Consider the following 24,636-nt stretch of genomic DNA (forward strand, 5'->3'; position numbering starts at 1 on the left):
AGAGGCTACATAAGCTTCCTTCCTTCAGAACGTAGCACTATCGTTCTAAAGTGAGATAGTGCATTTCAGCCTCAAAGGCAGCAATTTCCTCAAATGGAACATTGCTAGCACCAGAATATAAAAGCAGGCTTTAGTAGCGTTGGAGGCAGTCAGTCTTTTATTAACTATCATGACCAACACAACGTGATTCATATTACTTCCATCTTGACAAATTGTATTCAGGCACAGACTCCGACTATAAGGTAGTGAGGACATTCTGATGCTGTGAACGTCTTTTTAAAGCTTAAAGGAATGATTGTGAGTTTTGCTTACCATATAAATTGGTAAAATGATGCCGTTTGCCGGAAGACTTCTTTTTTTTTTTTTTCTTCAGTCTCGGCAATGCAGAGAAACTCGGTTGGCAAACACTGCCACTGGTGGTCATACAGTATAATCTGCAGATGGAAAAGTCCACTGTTAGCACATTTACATTAAGCAATAGAAAAAAAATCTTGATTTTTATAAAGGGTAAACAGATCAATACTGTGGAGACTGTATTATTGTGAAAATCAACAGCTCATTAGAAAATAAAATCTCAATTTGTGTTTTTAACCTCCTATACTTCTCTGCACCCATGTCTCATTTGCTAACAGTCTCTAAACAACTGTAGCACGTACATTAGGACGTAGGTAAATAGATCTGTTTGCCATCCAAGTGGCAGCGTACCCTTCTCACTTCATTTGGTTTAGGATATGTTATGCCAGTAGCAAGTAAGCCAGCTGATAAGTTGAGAGGGGGGGGTTTGCTACACTTAATGGGAATAATAAAAACTATGAATAGCATAATTACCATCTTCATTTTAGCCAATTGCTACCAGTTCAGCAATAGTGAAGGTCAGACTCCTGTGCTCAAACTTGCGTTTATACACATTTAGAAGTCTCAATAAATGCCATACTTTCTTACATCTTACCATTCTTAGTTTTCAGTTGGGCATCCTGTCTATCCTGCTACTCATTTCATTACCAAGAAAAATGTATCCTACTGCTTGCTAGGTAACCGAGTGGCCTTCATGTCAGACAACATCTTGCTTTCGCTTTATGATGTAAGCTTGCTAGGCAACAAAGTGTCCCTCATGTCAGACAACATCTTGCTTTAGCTTTATGATGTCAGAGCGGCACTGGACCAATTGTCCTTGTGGAAGCTGACCACACAGGAGGATGAGAGATCAGACATCTGTATTCACGACTACAAGCCAAATAGGACGGGGAATGGTAAAAGACTATGAACCACTCAATGCACTGGAGCCTTTTTGAAAGTGGGATGGAGATGGATACAAAAAAGGAGATCATCTTTAACAACAATCCATCTTGAGTATCCGAGTCCAACACACAGAGTGCAGGGGAAGAGGCTACATAAGCTTCCTTTCTTCAGAACGTAGCACTATCGTTCTAAAGTGAGATAGTGCATTTCAGCCTCAAAGGCAGCAATTTCCTCAAATGGAACATTGCTAGCACCAGAATATAAAAGCAGGCTTTAGTAGCGTTGGAGGCAGTCAGTCTTTTATTAACTATCATGACCAACACAACGTGATTCATATTACTTCCATCTTGACAAATTGTATTCAGGCACAGACTCCGACTATAAGGTAGTGAGGACATTCTGATGCTGTGAACGTCTTTTTAAAGCTTAAAGGAATGATTGTGAGTTTTGCTTACCATATAAATTGGTAAAATGATGCCGTTTGCCGGAAGACTTCTTTTTTTTTTTTTCCTTCAGTCTCGGCAATGCAGAGAAACTCGGTTGGCAAACACTGCCACTGGTGGTCATTCAGTATAATCTGCAGATGGAAAAGTCCACTGTTAGCACATTTACATTAAGCAATAGAAAAAAAAAATCTTGATTTTTATAAAGGGTAAACAGATCAATACTGTGGAGACTGTATTATTGTGAAAATCAACAGCTCATTAGAAAATAAAATCTCAATTTGTGTTTTTAACCTCCTATACTTCTCTGCACCCATGTCTCATTTGCTAACAGTCTCTAAACAACTGTAGCACGTACATTAGGACGTAGGTAAATAGATCTGTTTGCCATCCAAGTGGCAGCGTACCCTTCTCACTTCATTTGGTTTAGGATATGTTATGCCAGTAGCAAGTAAGCCAGCTGATAAGTTGAGAGGGGGGGTTTGCTACACTTAATGGGAATAATAAAAACTATGAATAGCATAATTACCATCTTCATTTTAGCCAATTGCTACCAGTTCAGCAATAGTGAAGGTCAGACTCCTGTGCTCAAACTTGCGTTTATACACATTTAGAAGTCTCAATAAATGCCATACTTTCTTACATCTTACCATTCTTAGTTTTCAGTTGGGCATCCTGTCTATCCTGCTACTCATTTCATTACCAAGAAAAATGTATCCTACTGCTTGCTAGGTAACCGAGTGGCCTTCATGTCAGACAACATCTTGCTTTTGCTTTATGATGTAAGCTTGCTAGGCAACAAAGTGTCCCTCATGTCAGACAACATCTTGCTTTAGCTTTATGATGTCAGAGCGGCACTGGACCAATTGTCCTTGTGGAAGCTGACCACACAGGAGGATGAGAGATCAGACATCTGTATTCATGACTACAAGCCAAATAGGACGGGGAATGGTAAAAGACTATGAACCACTCAATGCACTGGAGCCTTTTTGAAAGTGGGATGGAGATGGATACAAAAAAGGAGATTATCATTAACAACAATCCATCTTGAGTATCAGAGTCCAACACACAGAGTGCAGGGGAAGAGGCTACATAAGCTTCCTTCCTTCAGAACGTAGCACTATCGTTCTAAAGTGAGATAGTGCATTTCAGCCTCAAAGGCAGCAATTTCCTCAAATGGAACATTGCTAGCACCAGAATATAAAAGCAGGCTTTAGTAGCGTTGGAGGCAGTCAGTCTTTTATTAACTATCATGACCAACACAACGTGATTCATATTACTTCCATCTTGACAAATTGTATTCAGGCACAGACTCCGACTATAAGGTAGTGAGGACATTCTGATGCTGTGAACGTCTTTTTAAAGCTTAAAGGAATGATTGTGAGTTTTGCTTACCATATAAATTGGTAAAATGATGCCGTTTGCCGGAAGACTTCTTGTTTTTTTTTTTTCTTCAGTCTCGGCAATGCAGAGAAACTCGGTTGGCAAACACTGCCACTGGTGGTCATACAGTATAATCTGCAGATGGAAAAGTCCACTGTTAGCACATTTACATTAAGCAATAGAAAAAAAATCTTGATTTTTATAAAGGGTAAACAGATCAATACTGTGGAGACTGTATTATTGTGAAAATCAACAGCTCATTAGAAAATAAAATCTCAATTTGTGTTTTTAACCTCCTATACTTCTCTGCACCCATGTCTCATTTGCTAACAGTCTCTAAACAACTGTAGCACGTACATTAGGACGTAGGTAAATAGATCTGTTTGCCATCCAAGTGGCAGCGTACCCTTCTCACTTCATTTGGTTTAGGATATGTTATGCCAGTAGCAAGTAAGCCAGCTGATAAGTTGAGAGGGGGGGTTTGCTACACTTAATGGGAATAATAAAAACTATGAATAGCATAATTACCATCTTCATTTTAGCCAATTGCTACCAGTTCAGCAATAGTGAAGGTCAGACTCCTGTGCTCAAACTTGCGTTTATACACATTTAGAAGTCTCAATAAATGCCATACTTTCTTACATCTTACCATTCTTAGTTTTCAGTTGGGCATCCTGTCTATCCTGCTACTCATTTCATTACCAAGAAAAATGTATCCTACTGCTTGCTAGGTAACCGAGTGGCCTTCATGTCAGACAACATCTTGCTTTCGCTTTATGATGTAAGCTTGCTAGGCAACAAAGTGTCCCTCATGTCAGACAACATCTTGCTTTAGCTTTATGATGTCAGAGCGGCACTGGACCAATTGTCCTTGTGGAAGCTGACCACACAGGAGGATGAGAGATCAGACATCTGTATTCACGACTACAAGCCAAATAGGACGGGGAATGGTAAAAGACTATGAACCACTCAATGCACTGGAGCCTTTTTGAAAGTGGGATGGAGATGGATACAAAAAAGGAGATCATCTTTAACAACAATCCATCTTGAGTATCCGAGTCCAACACACAGAGTGCAGGGGAAGAGGCTACATAAGCTTCCTTTCTTCAGAACGTAGCACTATCGTTCTAAAGTGAGATAGTGCATTTCAGCCTCAAAGGCAGCAATTTCCTCAAATGGAACATTGCTAGCACCAGAATATAAAAGCAGGCTTTAGTAGCGTTGGAGGCAGTCAGTCTTTTATTAACTATCATGACCAACACAACGTGATTCATATTACTTCCATCTTGACAAATTGTATTCAGGCACAGACTCCGACTATAAGGTAGTGAGGACATTCTGATGCTGTGAACGTCTTTTTAAAGCTTAAAGGAATGATTGTGAGTTTTGCTTACCATATAAATTGGTAAAATGATGCCGTTTGCCGGAAGACTTCTTTTTTTTCTTCAGTCTCGGCAATGCAGAGAAACTCGGTTGGCAAACACTGCCACTGGTGGTCATTCAGTATAATCTGCAGATGGAAAAGTCCACTGTTAGCACATTTACATTAGGCAATAGAAAAAAAATCTTTATTTTTATAAAGGGTAAACAGATCAATACTGTGGAGACTGTATTATTGTGAAAATCAACAGCTCATTAGAAAATAAAATCTCAATTTGTGTTTTTAACCTCCTATACTTCTCTGCACCCATGTCTCATTTGCTAACAGTCTCTAAACAACTGTAGCACGTACATTAGGACGTAGGTAAATAGATCTGTTTGCCATCCAAGTGGCAGCGTACCCTTCTCACTTCATTTGGTTTAGGATATGTTATGCCAGTAGCAAGTAAGACAGCTGATAAGTTGAGAGGGGGGGGGTTTGCTACACTTAATGGGAATAATAAAAACTATGAATAGCATAATTACCATCTTCATTTTAGCCAATTGCTACCAGTTCAGCAATAGTGAAGGTCAGACTCCTGTGCTCAAACTTGCGTTTATACACATTTAGAAGTCTCAATAAATGCCATACTTTCTTACATCTTACCATTCTTAGTTTTCAGTTGGGCATCCTGTCTATCCTGCTACTCATTTCATTACCAAGAAAATGTATCCTACTGCTTGCTAGGTAACCGAGTGGCCTTCATGTCAGACAACATCTTGCTTTCGCTTTATGATGTAAGCTTGCTAGGCAACAGAGTGTCCCTCATGTCAGACAACATCTTGCTTTAGCTTTATGATGTCAGAGCGGCACTGGACCAATTGTCCTTGTGGAAGCTGACCACACAGGAGGATGAGAGATCAGACATCTCTATTCATGACTACAGGGCAAATAGGAGGTGGAATGGTAAAAGACTATGAACCACTCAATGCACTGGAGCCTTTTTGAAAGTGGGATGGAGATGGATACAAAAAAGGAGATCATCTTTAACAACAATCCATCTTGAGTATCCGAGTCCAACACACAGAGTGCAGGGGAAGAGGCTACATAAGCCTCCTTCCTTCAGAACGTAGCACTATCGTTCTAAAGTGAGATAGTGCATTTCAGCCTCAAAGGCAGCAATTTCCTCAAATGGAACATTGCTAGCACCAGAATATAAAAGCAGGCTTTAGTAGCGTTGGAGGCAGTCAGTCTTTTATTAACTATCATGACCAACACAACGTGATTCATATTACTTCCATCTTGACAAATTGTATTCAGGCACAGACTCCGACTATAAGGTAGTGAGGACATTCTGATGCTGTGAACGTCTTTTTAAAGCTTAAAGGAATGATTGTGAGTTTTGCTTACCATATAAATTGGTAAAATGATGCCGTTTGCCGGAAGACTTCTTTTTTTTTTTTTCTTCAGTCTCGGCAATGCAGAGAAACTCGGTTGGCAAACACTGCCACTGGTGGTCATTCAGTATAATCTGCAGATGGAAAAGTCCACTGTTAGCACATTTACATTAAGCAATAGAAAAAAAATCTTGATTTTTATAAAGGGTAAACAGATCAATACTGTGGAGACTGTATTATTGTGAAAATCAACAGCTCATTAGAAAATAAAATCTCAATTTGTGTTTTTAACCTCCTATACTTCTCTGCACCCATGTCTCATTTGCTAACAGTCTCTAAACAACTGTAGCACGTACATTAGGACGTAGGTAAATAGATCTGTTTGCCATCCAAGTGGCAGCGTACCCTTCTCACTTCATTTGGTTTAGGATATGTTATGCCAGTAGCAAGTAAGCCAGCTGATAAGTTGAGAGGGGGGGTTTGCTACACTTAATGGGAATAATAAAAACTATGAATAGCATAATTACCATCTTCATTTTAGCCAATTGCTACCAGTTCAGCAATAGTGAAGGTCAGACTCCTGTGCTCAAACTTGCGTTTATACACATTTAGAAGTCTCAATAAATGCCATACTTTCTTACATCTTACCATTCTTAGTTTTCAGTTGGGCATCCTGTCTATCCTGCTACTCATTTCATTACCAAGAAAAATGTATCCTACTGCTTGCTAGGTAACCGAGTGGCCTTCATGTCAGACAACATCTTGCTTTCGCTTTATGATGTAAGCTTGCTAGGCAACAAAGTGTCCCTCATGTCAGACAACATCTTGCTTTAGCTTTATGATGTCAGAGCGGCACTGGACCAATTGTCCTTGTGGAAGATGACCACACAGGAGGATGAGAGATCAGACATCTGTATTCATGACTACAAGCCAAATAGGACGGGGAATGGTAAAAGACTATGAACCACTCAATGCACTGGAGCCTTTTTGAAAGTGGGATGGAGATGGATACAAAAAAGGAGATTATCATTAACAACAATCCATCTTGAGTATCAGAGTCCAACACACAGAGTGCAGGGGAAGAGGCTACATAAGCTTCCTTCCTTCAGAACGTAGCACTATCGTTCTAAAGTGAGATAGTGCATTTCAGCCTCAAAGGCAGCAATTTCATCAAATGGAACATTGCTAGCACCAGAATATAAAAGCAGGCTTTAGTAGCGTTGGAGGCAGTCAGTCTTTTATTAACTATCATGACCAACACAACGTGATTCATATTACTTCCATCTTGACAAATTGTATTCAGGCACAGACTCCGACTATAAGGTAGTGAGGACATTCTGATGCTGTGAACGTCTTTTTAAAGCTTAAAGGAATGATTGTGAGTTTTGCTTACCATATAAATTGGTAAAATGATGCCGTTTGCCGGAAGACTTCTTTTTTTTTTTTTTCTTCAGTCTCGGCAATGCAGAGAAACTCGGTTGGCAAACACTGCCACTGGTGGTCATACAGTATAATCTGCAGATGGAAAAGTCCACTGTTAGCACATTTACATTAAGCAATAGAAAAAAAATCTTGATTTTTATAAAGGGTAAACAGATCAATACTGTGGAGACTGTATTATTGTGAAAATCAACAGCTCATTAGAAAATAAAATCTCAATTTGTGTTTTTAACCTCCTATACTTCTCTGCACCCATGTCTCATTTGCTAACAGTCTCTAAACAACTGTAGCACGTACATTAGGACGTAGGTAAATAGATCTGTTTGCCATCCAAGTGGCAGCGTATCCTTCTCACTTCATTTGGTTTAGGATATGTTATGCCAGTAGCAAGTAAGCCAGCTGATAAGTTGAGAGGGGGGGTTTGCTACACTTAATGGGAATAATAAAAACTATGAATAGCATAATTACCATCTTCATTTTAGCCAATTGCTACCAGTTCAGCAATAGTGAAGGTCAGACTCCTGTGCTCAAACTTGCGTTTATACACATTTAGAAGTCTCAATAAATGCCATACTTTCTTACATCTTACCATTCTTAGTTTTCAGTTGGGCATCCTGTCTAGCCTGCTACTCATTTCATTACCAAGAAAAATGTATCCTACTGCTTGCTAGGTAACCGAGTGGCCTTCATGTCAGACAACATCTTGCTTTCGCTTTATGATGTAAGCTTGCTAGGCAACAGAGTGTCCCTCATGTCAGACAACATCTTGCTTTAGCTTTATGATGTCAGAGCGGCACTGGACCAATTGTCCTTGTGGAAGCTGACCACACAGGAGGATGAGAGATCAGACATCTGTATTCATGACTACAAGGCAAATAGGAGGGGGAATGGTAAAAGACTATGAACCACTCAATGCACTGGAGCCTTTTTGAAAGTGGGATGGAGATGGACACAAAAAAGGAGATTATCATTAACAACAATCCATCTTGAGTATCAGAGTCCAACACACAGAGTGCAGGGGAAGAGGCTACATAAGCTTCCTTTCTTCAGAACGTAGCACTATCGTTCTAAAGTGAGATAGTGCATTTCAGCCTCAAAGGCAGCAATTTCCTCAAATGGAACATTGCTAGCACCAGAATATAAAAGCAGGCTTTAGTAGCGTTGGAGGCAGTCAGTCTTTTATTAACTATCATGACCAACACAACGTGATTCATATTACTTCCATCTTGACAAATTGTATTCAGGCACAGACTCCGACTATAAGGTAGTGAGGACATTCTGATGCTGTGAACGTCTTTTTAAAGCTTAAAGGAATGATTGTGAGTTTTGCTTACCATATAAATTGGTAAAATGATGCCGTTTGCCGGAAGACTTCTTTTTTTCTTCAGTCTCGGCAATGCAGAGAAACTCGGTTGGCAAACACTGCCACTGGTGGTCATTCAGTATAATCTGCAGATGGAAAAGTCCACTGTTAGCACATTTACATTAGGCAATAGAAAAAAAATCTTGATTTTTATAAAGGGTAAACAGATCAATACTGTGGAGACTGTATTATTGTGAAAATCAACAGCTCATTAGAAAATAAAATCTCAATTTGTGTTTTTAACCTCCTATACTTCTCTGCACCCATGTCTCATTTGCTAACAGTCTCTAAACAACTGTAGCACGTACATTAGGACGTAGGTAAATAGATCTGTTTGCCATCCAAGTGGCAGCGTACCCTTCTCACTTCATTTGGTTTAGGATATGTTATGCCAGTAGCAAGTAAGACAGCTGATAAGTTGAGAGGGGGGGGGTTTGCTACACTTAATGGGAATAATAAAAACTATGAATAGCATAATTACCATCTTCATTTTAGCCAATTGCTACCAGTTCAGCAATAGTGAAGGTCAGACTCCTGTGCTCAAACTTGCGTTTATACACATTTAGAAGTCTCAATAAATGCCATACTTTCTTACATCTTACCATTCTTAGTTTTCAGTTGGGCATCCTGTCTATCCTGCTACTCATTTCATTACCAAGAAAAATGTATCCTACTGCTTGCTAGGTAACCGAGTGGCCTTCATGTCAGACAACATCTTGCTTTCGCTTTATGATGTAAGCTTGCTAGGCAACAAAGTGTCCCTCATGTCAGACAACATCTTGCTTTAGCTTTATGATGTCAGAGCGGCACTGGACCAATTGTCCTTGTGGAAGCTGACCACACAGGAGGATGAGAGATCAGACATCTGTATTCATGACTACAAGCCAAATAGGACGGGGAATGGTAAAAGACTATGAACCACTCAATGCACTGGAGCCTTTTTGAAAGTGGGATGGAGATGGATACAAAAAAGGAGATTATCATTAACAACAATCCATCTTGAGTATCAGAGTCCAACACACAGAGTGCAGGGGAAGAGGCTACATAAGCTTCCTTCCTTCAGAACGTAGCACTATCGTTCTAAAGTGAGATAGTGCATTTCAGCCTCAAAGGCAGCAATTTCCTCAAATGGAACATTGCTAGCACCAGAATATAAAAGCAGGCTTTAGTAGCGTTGGAGGCAGTCAGTCTTTTATTAACTATCATGACCAACACAACGTGATTCATATTACTTCCATCTTGACAAATTGTATTCAGGCACAGACTCCGACTATAAGGTAGTGAGGACATTCTGATGCTGTGAACGTCTTTTTAAAGCTTAAAGGAATGATTGTGAGTTTTGCTTACCATATAAATTGGTAAAATGATGCCGTTTGCCGGAAGACTTCTTTTTTTTTTTTTTCTTCAGTCTCGGCAATGCAGAGAAACTCGGTTGGCAAACACTGCCACTGGTGGTCATACAGTATAATCTGCAGATGGAAAAGTCCACTGTTAGCACATTTACATTAAGCAATAGAAAAAAAATCTTGATTTTTATAAAGGGTAAACAGATCAATACTGTGGAGACTGTATTATTGTGAAAATCAACAGCTCATTAGAAAATAAAATCTCAATTTGTGTTTTTAACCTCCTATACTTCTCTGCACCCATGTCTCATTTGCTAACAGTCTCTAAACAACTGTAGCACGTACATTAGGACGTAGGTAAATAGATCTGTTTGCCATCCAAGTGGCAGCGTACCCTTCTCACTTCATTTGGTTTAGGATATGTTATGCCAGTAGCAAGTAAGCCAGCTGATAAGTTGAGAGGGGGGGTTTGCTACACTTAATGGGAATAATAAAAACTATGAATAGCATAATTACCATCTTCATTTTAGCCAATTGCTACCAGTTCAGCAATAGTGAAGGTCAGACTCCTGTGCTCAAACTTGCGTTTATACACATTTAGAAGTCTCAATAAATGCCATACTTTCTTTCATCTTAGTTTTCAGTTGGGCATCCTGTCTATCCTGCTACTCATTTCATTACCAAGAAAATGTATCCTACTGCTTGCTAGGTAACCGAGTGGCCTTCATGTCAGACAACATCTTGCTTTAGCTTTATGATGTCAGAGCGGCACTGGACCTATTGTCCTTGTGGAAGCTGACCACACAGGAGGATGAGAGATCAGACATCTGTATTCATGACTACAAGGCAAATAGGAGGGGGAATGGTAAAAGACTATGAACCACTCAATGCACTGGAGCCTTTTTGAAAGTGGGATGGAGATGGACACAAAAAAGGAGATTATCATTAACAACAATCCATCTTGAGTATCAGAGTCCAACACACAGAGTGCAGGGGAAGAGGCTACATAAGCTTCCTTTCTTCAGAACGTAGCACTATCGTTCTAAAGTGAGATAGTGCATTTCAGCCTCAAAGGCAGCAATTTCCTCAAATGGAACATTGCTAGCACCAGAATATAAAAGCAGGCTTTAGTAGCGTTGGAGGCAGTCAGTCTTTTATTAACTATCATGACCAACACAACGTGATTCATATTACTTCCATCTTGACAAATTGTATTCAGGCACAGACTCCGACTATAAGGTAGTGAGGACATTCTGATGCTGTGAACGTCTTTTTAAAGCTTAAAGGAATGATTGTGAGATTTGCTTACCATATAAATTGGTAAAATGATGCCGTTTGCCGGAAGACTTCTTTTTTTTTTTTTTCTTCAGTCTCGGCAATGCAGAGAAACTCGGTTGGCAAACACTGCCACTGGTGGTCATTCAGTATAATCTGCAGATGGAAAAGTCCACTGTTAGCACATTTACATTAAGCAATAGAAAAAAAATCTTGATTTTTATAAAGGGTAAACAGATCAATACTGTGGAGACTGTATTATTGTGAAAATCAACAGCTCATTAGAAAATAAAATCTCAATTTGTGTTTTTAACCTCCTATACTTCTCTGCACCCATGTCTCATTTGCTAACAGTCTCTAAACAACTGTAGCACGTACATTAGGACGTAGGTAAATAGATCTGTTTGCCATCCAAGTGGCAGCGTACCCTTCTCACTTCATTTGGTTTAGGATATGTTATGCCAGTAGCAAGTAAGCCAGCTGATAAGTTGAGAGGGGGGGTTTGCTACACTTAATGGGAATAATAAAAACTATGAATAGCATAATTACCATCTTCATTTTAGCCAATTGCTACCAGTTCAGCAATAGTGAAGGTCAGACTCCTGTGCTCAAACTTGCGTTTATACACATTTAGAAGTCTCAATAAATGCCATACTTTCTTTCATCTTAGTTTTCAGTTGGGCATCCTGTCTATCCTGCTACTCATTTCATTACCAAGAAAATGTATCCTACTGCTTGCTAGGTAACCGAGTGGCCTTCATGTCAGACAACATCTTGCTTTAGCTTTATGATGTCAGAGCGGCACTGGACCTATTGTCCTTGTGGAAGCTGACCACACAGGAGGATGAGAGATCAGACATCTGTATTCATGACTACAAGGCAAATAGGAGGGGGAATGGTAAAAGACTATGAACCACTCAATGCACTGGAGCCTTTTTGAAAGTGGGATGGAGATGGATACAAAAAAGGAGATTATCATTAACAACAATCCATCTTGAGTATCAGAGTCCAACACACAGAGTGCAGGGGAAGAGGCTACATAAGCTTCCTTCCTTCAGAACGTAGCACTATCGTTCTAAAGTGAGATAGTGCATTTCAGCCTCAAAGGCAGCAATTTCCTCAAATGGAACATTGCTAGCACCAGAATATAAAAGCAGGCTTTAGTAGCGTTGGAGGCAGTCAGTCTTTTATTAACTATCATGACCAACACAACGTGATTCATATTACTTCCATCTTGACAAATTGTATTCAGGCACAGACTCCGACTATAAGGTAGTGAGGACATTCTGATGCTGTGAACGTCTTTTTAAAGCTTAAAGGAATGATTGTGAGTTTTGCTTACCATATAAAATGGTAAAATGATGCCGTTTGCCGGAAGACTTCTTTTTTTTTTTTTTCTTCAGTCTCGGCAATGCAGAGAAACTCGGGTGGCAAACACTGCCACTGGTGGTCATTCAGTATAATCTGCAGATGGAAAAGTCCACTGTTAGCACATTTACATTAAGCAATAGAAAAAAAATCTTGATTTTTATAAAGGGTAAACAGATCAATACTGTGGAGACTGTATTATTGTGAAAATCAACAGCTCATTAGAAAATAAAATCTCAATTTGTGTTTTTAACCTCCTATACTTCTCTGCACCCATGTCTCATTTGCTAACAGTCTCTAAACAACTGTAGCACGTACATTAGGACGTAGGTAAATAGATCTGTTTGCCATCCAAGTGGCAGCGTACCCTTCTCACTTCATTTGGTTTAGGATATGTTATGCCAGTAGCAAGTAAGCCAGCTGATAAGTTGAGAGGGGGGGTTTGCTACACTTAATGGGAATAATAAAAACTATGAATAGCATAATTACCATCTTCATTTTAGCCAATTGCTACCAGTTCAGCAATAGTGAAGGTCAGACTCCTGTGCTCAAACTTGCGTTTATACACATTTAGAAGTCTCAATAAATGCCATACTTTCTTACATCTTACCATTCTTAGTTTTCAGTTGGGCATCCTGTCTAGCCTGCTACTCATTTCATTACCAAGAAAAATGTATCCTACTGCTTGCTAGGTAACCGAGTGGCCTTCATGTCAGACAACATCTTGCTTTCGCTTTATGATGTAAGCTTGCTAGGCAACAGAGTGTCCCTCATGTCAGACAACATCTTGCTTTAGCTTTATGATGTCAGAGCGGCACTGGACCAATTGTCCTTGTGGAAGCTGACCACACAGGAGGATGAGAGATCAGACATCTGTATTCATGACTACAAGGCAAATAGGAGGGGGAATGGTAAAAGACTATGAACCACTCAATGCACTGGAGCCTTTTTGAAAGTGGGATGGAGATGGACACAAAAAAGGAGATTATCATTAACAACAATCCATCTTGAGTATCAGAGTCCAACACACCGAGTGCAGGGGAAGAGGCTACATAAGCTTCCTTTCTTCAGAACGTAGCACTATCGTTCTAAAGTGAGATAGTGCATTTCAGCCTCAAAGGCAGCAATTTCCTCAAATGGAACATTGCTAGCACCAGAATATAAAAGCAGGCTTTAGTAGCGTTGGAGGCAGTCAGTCTTTTATTAACTATCATGACCAACACAACGTGATTCATATTACTTCCATCTTGACAAATTGTATTCAGGCACAGACTCCGACTATAAGGTAGTGAGGACATTCTGATGCTGTGAACGTCTTTTTAAAGCTTAAAGGAATGATTGTGAGATTTGCTTACCATATAAATTGGTAAAATGATGCCGTTTGCCGGAAGACTTCTTTTTTTTTTTTTTCTTCAGTCTCGGCAATGCAGAGAAACTCGGTTGGCAAACACTGCCACTGGTGGTCATTCAGTATAATCTGCAGATGGAAAAGTCCACTGTTAGCACATTTACATTAAGCAATAGAAAAAAATCTTGATTTTTATAAAGGGTAAACAGATCAATACTGTGGAGACTGTATTATTGTGAAAATCAACAGCTCATTAGAAAATAAAATCTCAATTTGTGTTTTTAACCTCCTATACTTCTCTGCACCCATGTCTCATTTGCTAACAGTCTCTAACCAACTGTAGCACGTACATTAGGACGTAGGTAAATAGATCTGTTTGCCATCCAAGTGGCAGCGTACCCTTCTCACTTCATTTGGTTTAGGATATGTTATGCCAGTAGCAAGTAAGCCAGCTGATAAGTTGAGAGGGGGGGTTTGCTACACTTAATGGGAATAATAAAAACTATGAATAGCATAATTACCATCTTCATTTTAGCCAATTGCTACCAGTTCAGCAATAGTGAAGGTCAGACTCCTGTGCTCAAACTTGCGTTTATACACATTTAGAAGTCTCAATAAATGCCATACTTTCTTACATCTTACCATTCTTAGTTTTCAGTTGGGCATCCTGTCTATCCTGCTACTCATTTCATTACCAAGAAAAATGTATCCTACTGCTTGCTAGGTAACCGAGTGGCCTTCATGTCAGACAACATCTTGCTTTCGCTTTATGATGTAAGCTTGCTAGGCAACAAAGTGTCCCTCATGTCAGACAACATCTTGCTTTAGCTTTATGATGTCAGAGCGGCACTGGACCAATTGTCCTTGTGGAAGCTGACCACACAGGAGGATGAGAGATCAGACATCTGTATTCACGACTACAAGCCAAATAGGACGGGGAATGGTAAAAGACTATGAACCACTCAATGCACTGGAGCCTTTTTGAAAGTGGGATGGAGATGGATACAAAAAAGGAGATCATCTTTAACAACAATCCATCTTGAGTATCCGAGTCCAACACACAGAGTGCAGGGGAAGAGGCTACATAAGCTTCCTTTCTTCAGAACGTAGCACTATCGTTCTAAAGTGAGATAGTGCATTTCAGCCTCAAAGGCAGCAATTTCCTCAAATGGAACATTGCTAGCACCAGAATATAAAAGCAGGCTTTAGTAGCGTTGGAGGCAGTCAGTCTTTTATTAACTATCATGACCAACACAACGTGATTCATATTACTTCCATCTTGACAAATTGTATTCAGGCACAGACTCCGACTATAAGGTAGTGAGGACATTCTGATGCTGTGAACGTCTTTTTAAAGCTTAAAGGAATGATTGTGAGTTTTGCTTACCATATAAATTGGTAAAATGATGCCGTTTGCCGGAAGACTTCTTTTTTTTCTTCAGTCTCGGCAATGCAGAGAAACTCGGTTGGCAAACACTGCCACTGGTGGTCATTCAGTATAATCTGCAGATGGAAAAGTCCACTGTTAGCACATTTACATTAGGCAATAGAAAAAAAATCTTTATTTTTATAAAGGGTAAACAGATCAATACTGTGGAGACTGTATTATTGTGAAAATCAACAGCTCATTAGAAAATAAAATCTCAATTTGTGTTTTTAACCTCCTATACTTCTCTGCACCCATGTCTCATTTGCTAACAGTCTCTAAACAACTGTAGCACGTACATTAGGACGTAGGTAAATAGATCTGTTTGCCATCCAAGTGGCAGCGTACCCTTCTCACTTCATTTGGTTTAGGATATGTTATGCCAGTAGCAAGTAAGACAGCTGATAAGTTGAGAGGGGGGGGGTTTGCTACACTTAATGGGAATAATAAAAACTATGAATAGCATAATTACCATCTTCATTTTAGCCAATTGCTACCAGTTCAGCAATAGTGAAGGTCAGACTCCTGTGCTCAAACTTGCGTTTATACACATTTAGAAGTCTCAATAAATGCCATACTTTCTTACATCTTACCATTCTTAGTTTTCAGTTGGGCATCCTGTCTATCCTGCTACTCATTTCATTACCAAGAAAATGTATCCTACTGCTTGCTAGGTAACCGAGTGGCCTTCATGTCAGACAACATCTTGCTTTCGCTTTATGATGTAAGCTTGCTAGGCAACAGAGTGTCCCTCATGTCAGACAACATCTTGCTTTAGCTTTATGATGTCAGAGCGGCACTGGACCAATTGTCCTTGTGGAAGCTGACCACACAGGAGGATGAGAGATCAGACATCTCTATTCATGACTACAGGGCAAATAGGAGGTGGAATGGTAAAAGACTATGAACCACTCAATGCACTGGAGCCTTTTTGAAAGTGGGATGGAGATGGATACAAAAAAGGAGATCATCTTTAACAACAATCCATCTTGAGTATCCGAGTCCAACACACAGAGTGCAGGGGAAGAGGCTACATAAGCCTCCTTCCTTCAGAACGTAGCACTATCGTTCTAAAGTGAGATAGTGCATTTCAGCCTCAAAGGCAGCAATTTCCTCAAATGGAACATTGCTAGCACCAGAATATAAAAGCAGGCTTTAGTAGCGTTGGAGGCAGTCAGTCTTTTATTAACTATCATGACCAACACAACCTGATTCATATTACTTCCATCTTGACAAATTGTATTCAGGCACAGACTCCGACTATAAGGTAGTGAGGACATTCTGATGCTGTGAACGTCTTTTTAAAGCTTAAAGGAATGATTGTGAGTTTTGCTTACCATATAAATTGGTAAAATGATGCCGTTTGCCGGAAGACTTCTTTTTTTTTTTTTCTTCAGTCTCGGCAATGCAGAGAAACTCGGTTGGCAAACACTGCCACTGGTGGTCATTCAGTATAATCTGCAGATGGAAAAGTCCACTGTTAGCACATTTACATTAAGCAATAGAAAAAAAATCTTGATTTTTATAAAGGGTAAACAGATCAATACTGTGGAGACTGTATTATTGTGAAAATCAACAGCTCATTAGAAAATAAAATCTCAATTTGTGTTTTTAACCTCCTATACTTCTCTGCACCCATGTCTCATTTGCTAACAGTCTCTAAACAACTGTAGCACGTACATTAGGACGTAGGTAAATAGATCTGTTTGCCATCCAAGTGGCAGCGTACCCTTCTCACTTCATTTGGTTTAGGATATGTTATGCCAGTAGCAAGTAAGCCAGCTGATAAGTTGAGAGGGGGGGTTTGCTACACTTAATGGGAATAATAAAAACTATGAATAGCATAATTACCATCTTCATTTTAGCCAATTGCTACCAGTTCAGCAATAGTGAAGGTCAGACTCCTGTGCTCAAACTTGCGTTTATACACATTTAGAAGTCTCAATAAATGCCATACTTTCTTACATCTTACCATTCTTAGTTTTCAGTTGGGCATCCTGTCTATCCTGCTACTCATTTCATTACCAAGAAAAATGTATCCTACTGCTTGCTAGGTAACCGAGTGGCCTTCATGTCAGACAACATCTTGCTTTCGCTTTATGATGTAAGCTTGCTAGGCAACAAAGTGTCCCTCATGTCAGACAACATCTTGCTTTAGCTTTATGATGTCAGAGCGGCACTGGACCAATTGTCCTTGTGGAAGATGACCACACAGGAGGATGAGAGATCAGACATCTGTATTCATGACTACAAGCCAAATAGGACGGGGAATGGTAAAAGACTATGAACCACTCAATGCACTGGAGCCTTTTTGAAAGTGGGATGGAGATGGATACAAAAAAGGAGATTATCATTAACAACAATCCATCTTGAGTATCAGAGTCCAACACACAGAGTGCAGGGGAAGAGGCTACATAAGCTTCCTTCCTTCAGAACGTAGCACTATCGTTCTAAAGTGAGATAGTGCATTTCAGCCTCAAAGGCAGCAATTTCATCAAATGGAACATTGCTAGCACCAGAATATAAAAGCAGGCTTTAGTAGCGTTGGAGGCAGTCAGTCTTTTATTAACTATCATGACCAACACAACGTGATTCATATTACTTCCATCTTGACAAATTGTATTCAGGCACAGACTCCGACTATAAGGTAGTGAGGACATTCTGATGCTGTGAACGTCTTTTTAAAGCTTAAAGGAATGATTGTGAGTTTTGCTTACCATATAAATTGGTAAAATGATGCCGTTTGCCGGAAGACTTCTTTTTTTTTTTTTTCTTCAGTCTCGGCAATGCAGAGAAACTCGGTTGGCAAACACTGCCACTGGTGGTCATACAGTATAATCTGCAGATGGAAAAGTCCACTGTTAGCACATTTACATTAAGCAATAGAAAAAAAATCTTGATTTTTATAAAGGGTAAACAGATCAATACTGTGGAGACTGTATTATTGTGAAAATCAACAGCTCATTAGAAAATAAAATCTCAATTTGTGTTTTTAACCTCCTATACTTCTCTGCACCCATGTCTCATTTGCTAACAGTCTCTAAACAACTGTAGCACGTACATTAGGACGTAGGTAAATAGATCTGTTTGCCATCCAAGTGGCAGCGTATCCTTCTCACTTCATTTGGTTTAGGATATGTTATGCCAGTAGCAAGTAAGCCAGCTGATAAGTTGAGAGGGGGGGTTTGCTACACTTAATGGGAATAATAAAAACTATGAATAGCATAATTACCATCTTCATTTTAGCCAATTGCTACCAGTTCAGCAATAGTGAAGGTCAGACTCCTGTGCTCAAACTTGCGTTTATACACATTTAGAAGTCTCAATAAATGCCATACTTTCTTACATCTTACCATTCTTAGTTTTCAGTTGGGCATCCTGTCTAGCCTGCTACTCATTTCATTACCAAGAAAAATGTATCCTACTGCTTGCTAGGTAACCGAGTGGCCTTCATGTCAGACAACATCTTGCTTTCGCTTTATGATGTAAGCTTGCTAGGCAACAGAGTGTCCCTCATGTCAGACAACATCTTGCTTTAGCTTTATGATGTCAGAGCGGCACTGGACCAATTGTCCTTGTGGAAGCTGACCACACAGGAGGATGAGAGATCAGACATCTGTATTCATGACTACAAGGCAAATAGGAGGGGGAATGGTAAAAGACTATGAACCACTCAATGCACTGGAGCCTTTTTGAAAGTGGGATGGAGATGGACACAAAAAAGGAGATTATCATTAACAACAATCCATCTTGAGTATCAGAGTCCAACACACAGAGTGCAGGGGAAGAGGCTACATAAGCTTCCTTTCTTCAGAACGTAGCACTATCGTTCTAAAGTGAGATAGTGCATTTCAGCCTCAAAGGCAGCAATTTCCTCAAATGGAACATTGCTAGCACCAGAATATAAAAGCAGGCTTTAGTAGCGTTGGAGGCAGTCAGTCTTTTATTAACTATCATGACCAACACAACGTGATTCATATTACTTCCATCTTGACAAATTGTATTCAGGCACAGACTCCGACTATAAGGTAGTGAGGACATTCTGATGCTGTGAACGTCTTTTTAAAGCTTAAAGGAATGATTGTGAGTTTTGCTTACCATATAAATTGGTAAAATGATGCCGTTTGCCGGAAGACTTCTTTTTTTCTTCAGTCTCGGCAATGCAGAGAAACTCGGTTGGCAAACACTGCCACTGGTGGTCATTCAGTATAATCTGCAGATGGAAAAGTCCACTGTTAGCACATTTACATTAGGCAATAGAAAAAAAATCTTGATTTTTATAAAGGGTAAACAGATCAATACTGTGGAGACTGTATTATTGTGAAAATCAACAGCTCATTAGAAAATAAAATCTCAATTTGTGTTTTTAACCTCCTATACTTCTCTGCACCCATGTCTCATTTGCTAACAGTCTCTAAACAACTGTAGCACGTACATTAGGACGTAGGTAAATAGATCTGTTTGCCATCCAAGTGGCAGCGTACCCTTCTCACTTCATTTGGTTTAGGATATGTTATGCCAGTAGCAAGTAAGACAGCTGATAAGTTGAGAGGGGGGGGGTTTGCTACACTTAATGGGAATAATAAAAACTATGAATAGCATAATTACCATCTTCATTTTAGCCAATTGCTACCAGTTCAGCAATAGTGAAGGTCAGACTCCTGTGCTCAAACTTGCGTTTATACACATTTAGAAGTCTCAATAAATGCCATACTTTCTTACATCTTACCATTCTTAGTTTTCAGTTGGGCATCCTGTCTATCCTGCTACTCATTTCATTACCAAGAAAAATGTATCCTACTGCTTGCTAGGTAACCGAGTGGCCTTCATGTCAGACAACATCTTGCTTTCGCTTTATGATGTAAGCTTGCTAGGCAACAAAGTGTCCCTCATGTCAGACAACATCTTGCTTTAGCTTTATGATGTCAGAGCGGCACTGGACCAATTGTCCTTGTGGAAGCTGACCACACAGGAGGATGAGAGATCAGACATCTGTATTCATGACTACAAGCCAAATAGGACGGGGAATGGTAAAAGACTATGAACCACTCAATGCACTGGAGCCTTTTTGAAAGTGGGATGGAGATGGATACAAAAAAGGAGATTATCATTAACAACAATCCATCTTGAGTATCAGAGTCCAACACACAGAGTGCAGGGGAAGAGGCTACATAAGCTTCCTTCCTTCAGAACGTAGCACTATCGTTCTAAAGTGAGATAGTGCATTTCAGCCTCAAAGGCAGCAATTTCCTCAAATGGAACATTGCTAGCACCAGAATATAAAAGCAGGCTTTAGTAGCGTTGGAGGCAGTCAGTCTTTTATTAACTATCATGACCAACACAACGTGATTCATATTACTTCCATCTTGACAAATTGTATTCAGGCACAGACTCCGACTATAAGGTAGTGAGGACATTCTGATGCTGTGAACGTCTTTTTAAAGCTTAAAGGAATGATTGTGAGTTTTGCTTACCATATAAATTGGTAAAATGATGCCGTTTGCCGGAAGACTTCTTTTTTTTTTTTTTCTTCAGTCTCGGCAATGCAGAGAAACTCGGTTGGCAAACACTGCCACTGGTGGTCATACAGTATAATCTGCAGATGGAAAAGTCCACTGTTAGCACATTTACATTAAGCAATAGAAAAAAAATCTTGATTTTTATAAAGGGTAAACAGATCAATACTGTGGAGACTGTATTATTGTGAAAATCAACAGCTCATTAGAAAATAAAATCTCAATTTGTGTTTTTAACCTCCTATACTTCTCTGCACCCATGTCTCATTTGCTAACAGTCTCTAAACAACTGTAGCACGTACATTAGGACGTAGGTAAATAGATCTGTTTGCCATCCAAGTGGCAGCGTACCCTTCTCACTTCATTTGGTTTAGGATATGTTATGCCAGTAGCAAGTAAGCCAGCTGATAAGTTGAGAGGGGGGGTTTGCTACACTTAATGGGAATAATAAAAACTATGAATAGCATAATTACCATCTTCATTTTAGCCAATTGCTACCAGTTCAGCAATAGTGAAGGTCAGACTCCTGTGCTCAAACTTGCGTTTATACACATTTAGAAGTCTCAATAAATGCCATACTTTCTTTCATCTTAGTTTTCAGTTGGGCATCCTGTCTATCCTGCTACTCATTTCATTACCAAGAAAATGTATCCTACTGCTTGCTAGGTAACCGAGTGGCCTTCATGTCAGACAACATCTTGCTTTAGCTTTATGATGTCAGAGCGGCACTGGACCTATTGTCCTTGTGGAAGCTGACCACACAGGAGGATGAGAGATCAGACATCTGTATTCATGACTACAAGGCAAATAGGAGGGGGAATGGTAAAAGACTATGAACCACTCAATGCACTGGAGCCTTTTTGAAAGTGGGATGGAGATGGACACAAAAAAGGAGATTATCATTAACAACAATCCATCTTGAGTATCAGAGTCCAACACACAGAGTGCAGGGGAAGAGGCTACATAAGCTTCCTTTCTTCAGAACGTAGCACTATCGTTCTAAAGTGAGATAGTGCATTTCAGCCTCAAAGGCAGCAATTTCCTCAAATGGAACATTGCTAGCACCAGAATATAAAAGCAGGCTTTAGTAGCGTTGGAGGCAGTCAGTCTTTTATTAACTATCATGACCAACACAACGTGATTCATATTACTTCCATCTTGACAAATTGTATTCAGGCACAGACTCCGACTATAAGGTAGTGAGGACATTCTGATGCTGTGAACGTCTTTTTAAAGCTTAAAGGAATGATTGTGAGATTTGCTTACCATATAAATTGGTAAAATGATGCCGTTTGCCGGAAGACTTCTTTTTTTTTTTTTTCTTCAGTCTCGGCAATGCAGAGAAACTCGGTTGGCAAACACTGCCACTGGTGGTCATTCAGTATAATCTGCAGATGGAAAAGTCCACTGTTAGCACATTTACATTAAGCAATAGAAAAAAAATCTTGATTTTTATAAAGGGTAAACAGATCAATACTGTGGAGACTGTATTATTGTGAAAATCAACAGCTCATTAGAAAATAAAATCTCAATTTGTGTTTTTAACCTCCTATACTTCTCTGCACCCATGTCTCATTTGCTAACAGTCTCTAAACAACTGTAGCACGTACATTAGGACGTAGGTAAATAGATCTGTTTGCCATCCAAGTGGCAGCGTACCCTTCTCACTTCATTTGGTTTAGGATATGTTATGCCAGTAGCAAGTAAGCCAGCTGATAAGTTGAGAGGGGGGGTTTGCTACACTTAATGGGAATAATAAAAACTATGAATAGCATAATTACCATCTTCATTTTAGCCAATTGCTACCAGTTCAGCAATAGTGAAGGTCAGACTCCTGTGCTCAAACTTGCGTTTATACACATTTAGAAGTCTCAATAAATGCCATACTTTCTTACATCTTACCATTCTTAGTTTTCAGTTGGGCATCCTGTCTAGCCTGCTACTCATTTCATTACCAAGAAAAATGTATCCTACTGCTTGCTAGGTAACCGAGTGGCCTTCATGTCAGACAACATCTTGCTTTCGCTTTATGATGTAAGCTTGCTAGGCAACAGAGTGTCCCTCATGTCAGACAACATCTTGCTTTAGCTTTATGATGTCAGAGCGGCACTGGACCAATTGTCCTTGTGGAAGCTGACCACACAGGAGGATGAGAGATCAGACATCTGTATTCATGACTACAAGGCAAATAGGAGGGGGAATGGTAAAAGACTATGAACCACTCAATGCACTGGAGCCTTTTTGAAAGTGGGATGGAGATGGACACAAAAAAGGAGATTATCATTAACAACAATCCATCTTGAGTATCAGAGTCCAACACACCGAGTGCAGGGGAAGAGGCTACATAAGCTTCCTTTCTTCAGAACGTAGCACTATCGTTCTAAAGTGAGATAGTGCATTTCAGCCTCAAAGGCAGCAATTTCCTCAAATGGAACATTGCTAGCACCAGAATATAAAAGCAGGCTTTAGTAGCGTTGGAGGCAGTCAGTCTTTTATTAACTATCATGACCAACACAACGTGATTCATATTACTTCCATCTTGACAAATTGTATTCAGGCACAGACTCCGACTATAAGGTAGTGAGGACATTCTGATGCTGTGAACGTCTTTTTAAAGCTTAAAGGAATGATTGTGAGATTTGCTTACCATATAAATTGGTAAAATGATGCCGTTTGCCGGAAGACTTCTTTTTTTTTTTTTTCTTCAGTCTCGGCAATGCAGAGAAACTCGGTTGGCAAACACTGCCACTGGTGGTCATTCAGTATAATCTGCAGATGGAAAAGTCCACTGTTAGCACATTTACATTAAGCAATAGAAAAAAAATCTTGATTTTTATAAAGGGTAAACAGATCAATACTGTGGAGACTGTATTATTGTGAAAATCAACAGCTCATTAGAAAATAAAATCTCAATTTGTGTTTTTAACCTCCTATACTTCTCTGCACCCATGTCTCATTTGCTAACAGTCTCTAAACAACTGTAGCACGTACATTAGGACGTAGGTAAATAGATCTGTTTGCCATCCAAGTGGCAGCGTACCCTTCTCACTTCATTTGGTTTAGGATATGTTATGCCAGTAGCAAGTAAGCCAGCTGATAAGTTGAGAGGGGGGTTTGCTACACTTAATGGGAATAATAAAAACTATGAATAGCATAATTACCATCTTCATTTTAGCCAATTGCTACCAGTTCAGCAATAGTGAAGGTCAGACTCCTGTGCTCAAACTTGCGTTTATACACATTTAGAAGTCTCAATAAATGCCATACTTTCTTACATCTTACCATTCTTAGTTTTCAGTTGGGCATCCTGTCTATCCTGCTACTCATTTCATTACCAAGAAAAATGTATCCTACTGCTTGCTAGGTAACCGAGTGGCCTTCATGTCAGACAACATCTTGCTTTCGCTTTATGATGTAAGCTTGCTAGGCAACAAAGTGTCCCTCATGTCAGACAACATCTTGCTTTAGCTTTATGATGTCAGAGCGGCACTGGACCAATTGTCCTTGTGGAAGCTGACCACACAGGAGGATGAGAGATCAGACATCTGTATTCATGACTACAAGCCAAATAGGACGGGGAATGGTAAAAGACTATGAACCACTCAATGCACTGGAGCCTTTTTGAAAGTGGGATGGAGATGGATACAAAAAAGGAGATTATCATTAACAACAATCCATCTTGAGTATCAGAGTCCAACACACAGAGTGCAGGGGAAGAGGCTACATAAGCTT

General features: G+C 39.7%; 1 protein-coding gene across 1 annotated transcript in view; it reads right to left on the reverse strand.

The window, feature by feature from the left end:
* Positions 1–370: 370 nt before the first annotated feature.
* LOC146776022 (uncharacterized) overlaps positions 371–24,636 on the reverse strand; it is a 195,581-nt gene continuing 171,315 nt past the window's right edge. The window contains exons 126-143 of the mRNA XM_085638333.1: positions 23,552–23,673; positions 22,171–22,292; positions 20,863–20,984; positions 19,487–19,601; positions 18,106–18,227; positions 16,726–16,846; positions 15,350–15,465; positions 13,970–14,091; positions 12,589–12,710; positions 11,281–11,402; positions 9,973–10,094; positions 8,597–8,711; positions 7,216–7,337; positions 5,836–5,956; positions 4,460–4,575; positions 3,078–3,200; positions 1,695–1,816; positions 371–434 (exon numbers count right to left, since the gene is read on the reverse strand). The gene's annotated coding sequence lies outside the window, so the exon portion shown is untranslated. The remainder of the gene's footprint in view (positions 435–1,694; positions 1,817–3,077; positions 3,201–4,459; positions 4,576–5,835; positions 5,957–7,215; positions 7,338–8,596; positions 8,712–9,972; positions 10,095–11,280; positions 11,403–12,588; positions 12,711–13,969; positions 14,092–15,349; positions 15,466–16,725; positions 16,847–18,105; positions 18,228–19,486; positions 19,602–20,862; positions 20,985–22,170; positions 22,293–23,551; positions 23,674–24,636) is intronic.

The sequence above is a fragment of the Triturus cristatus genome, chromosome 12 (genome assembly GCF_964204655.1).
Source record: "Triturus cristatus chromosome 12, aTriCri1.1, whole genome shotgun sequence".
In the NCBI taxonomy this organism is placed as follows: Eukaryota; Metazoa; Chordata; class Amphibia; order Caudata; family Salamandridae; genus Triturus; species Triturus cristatus.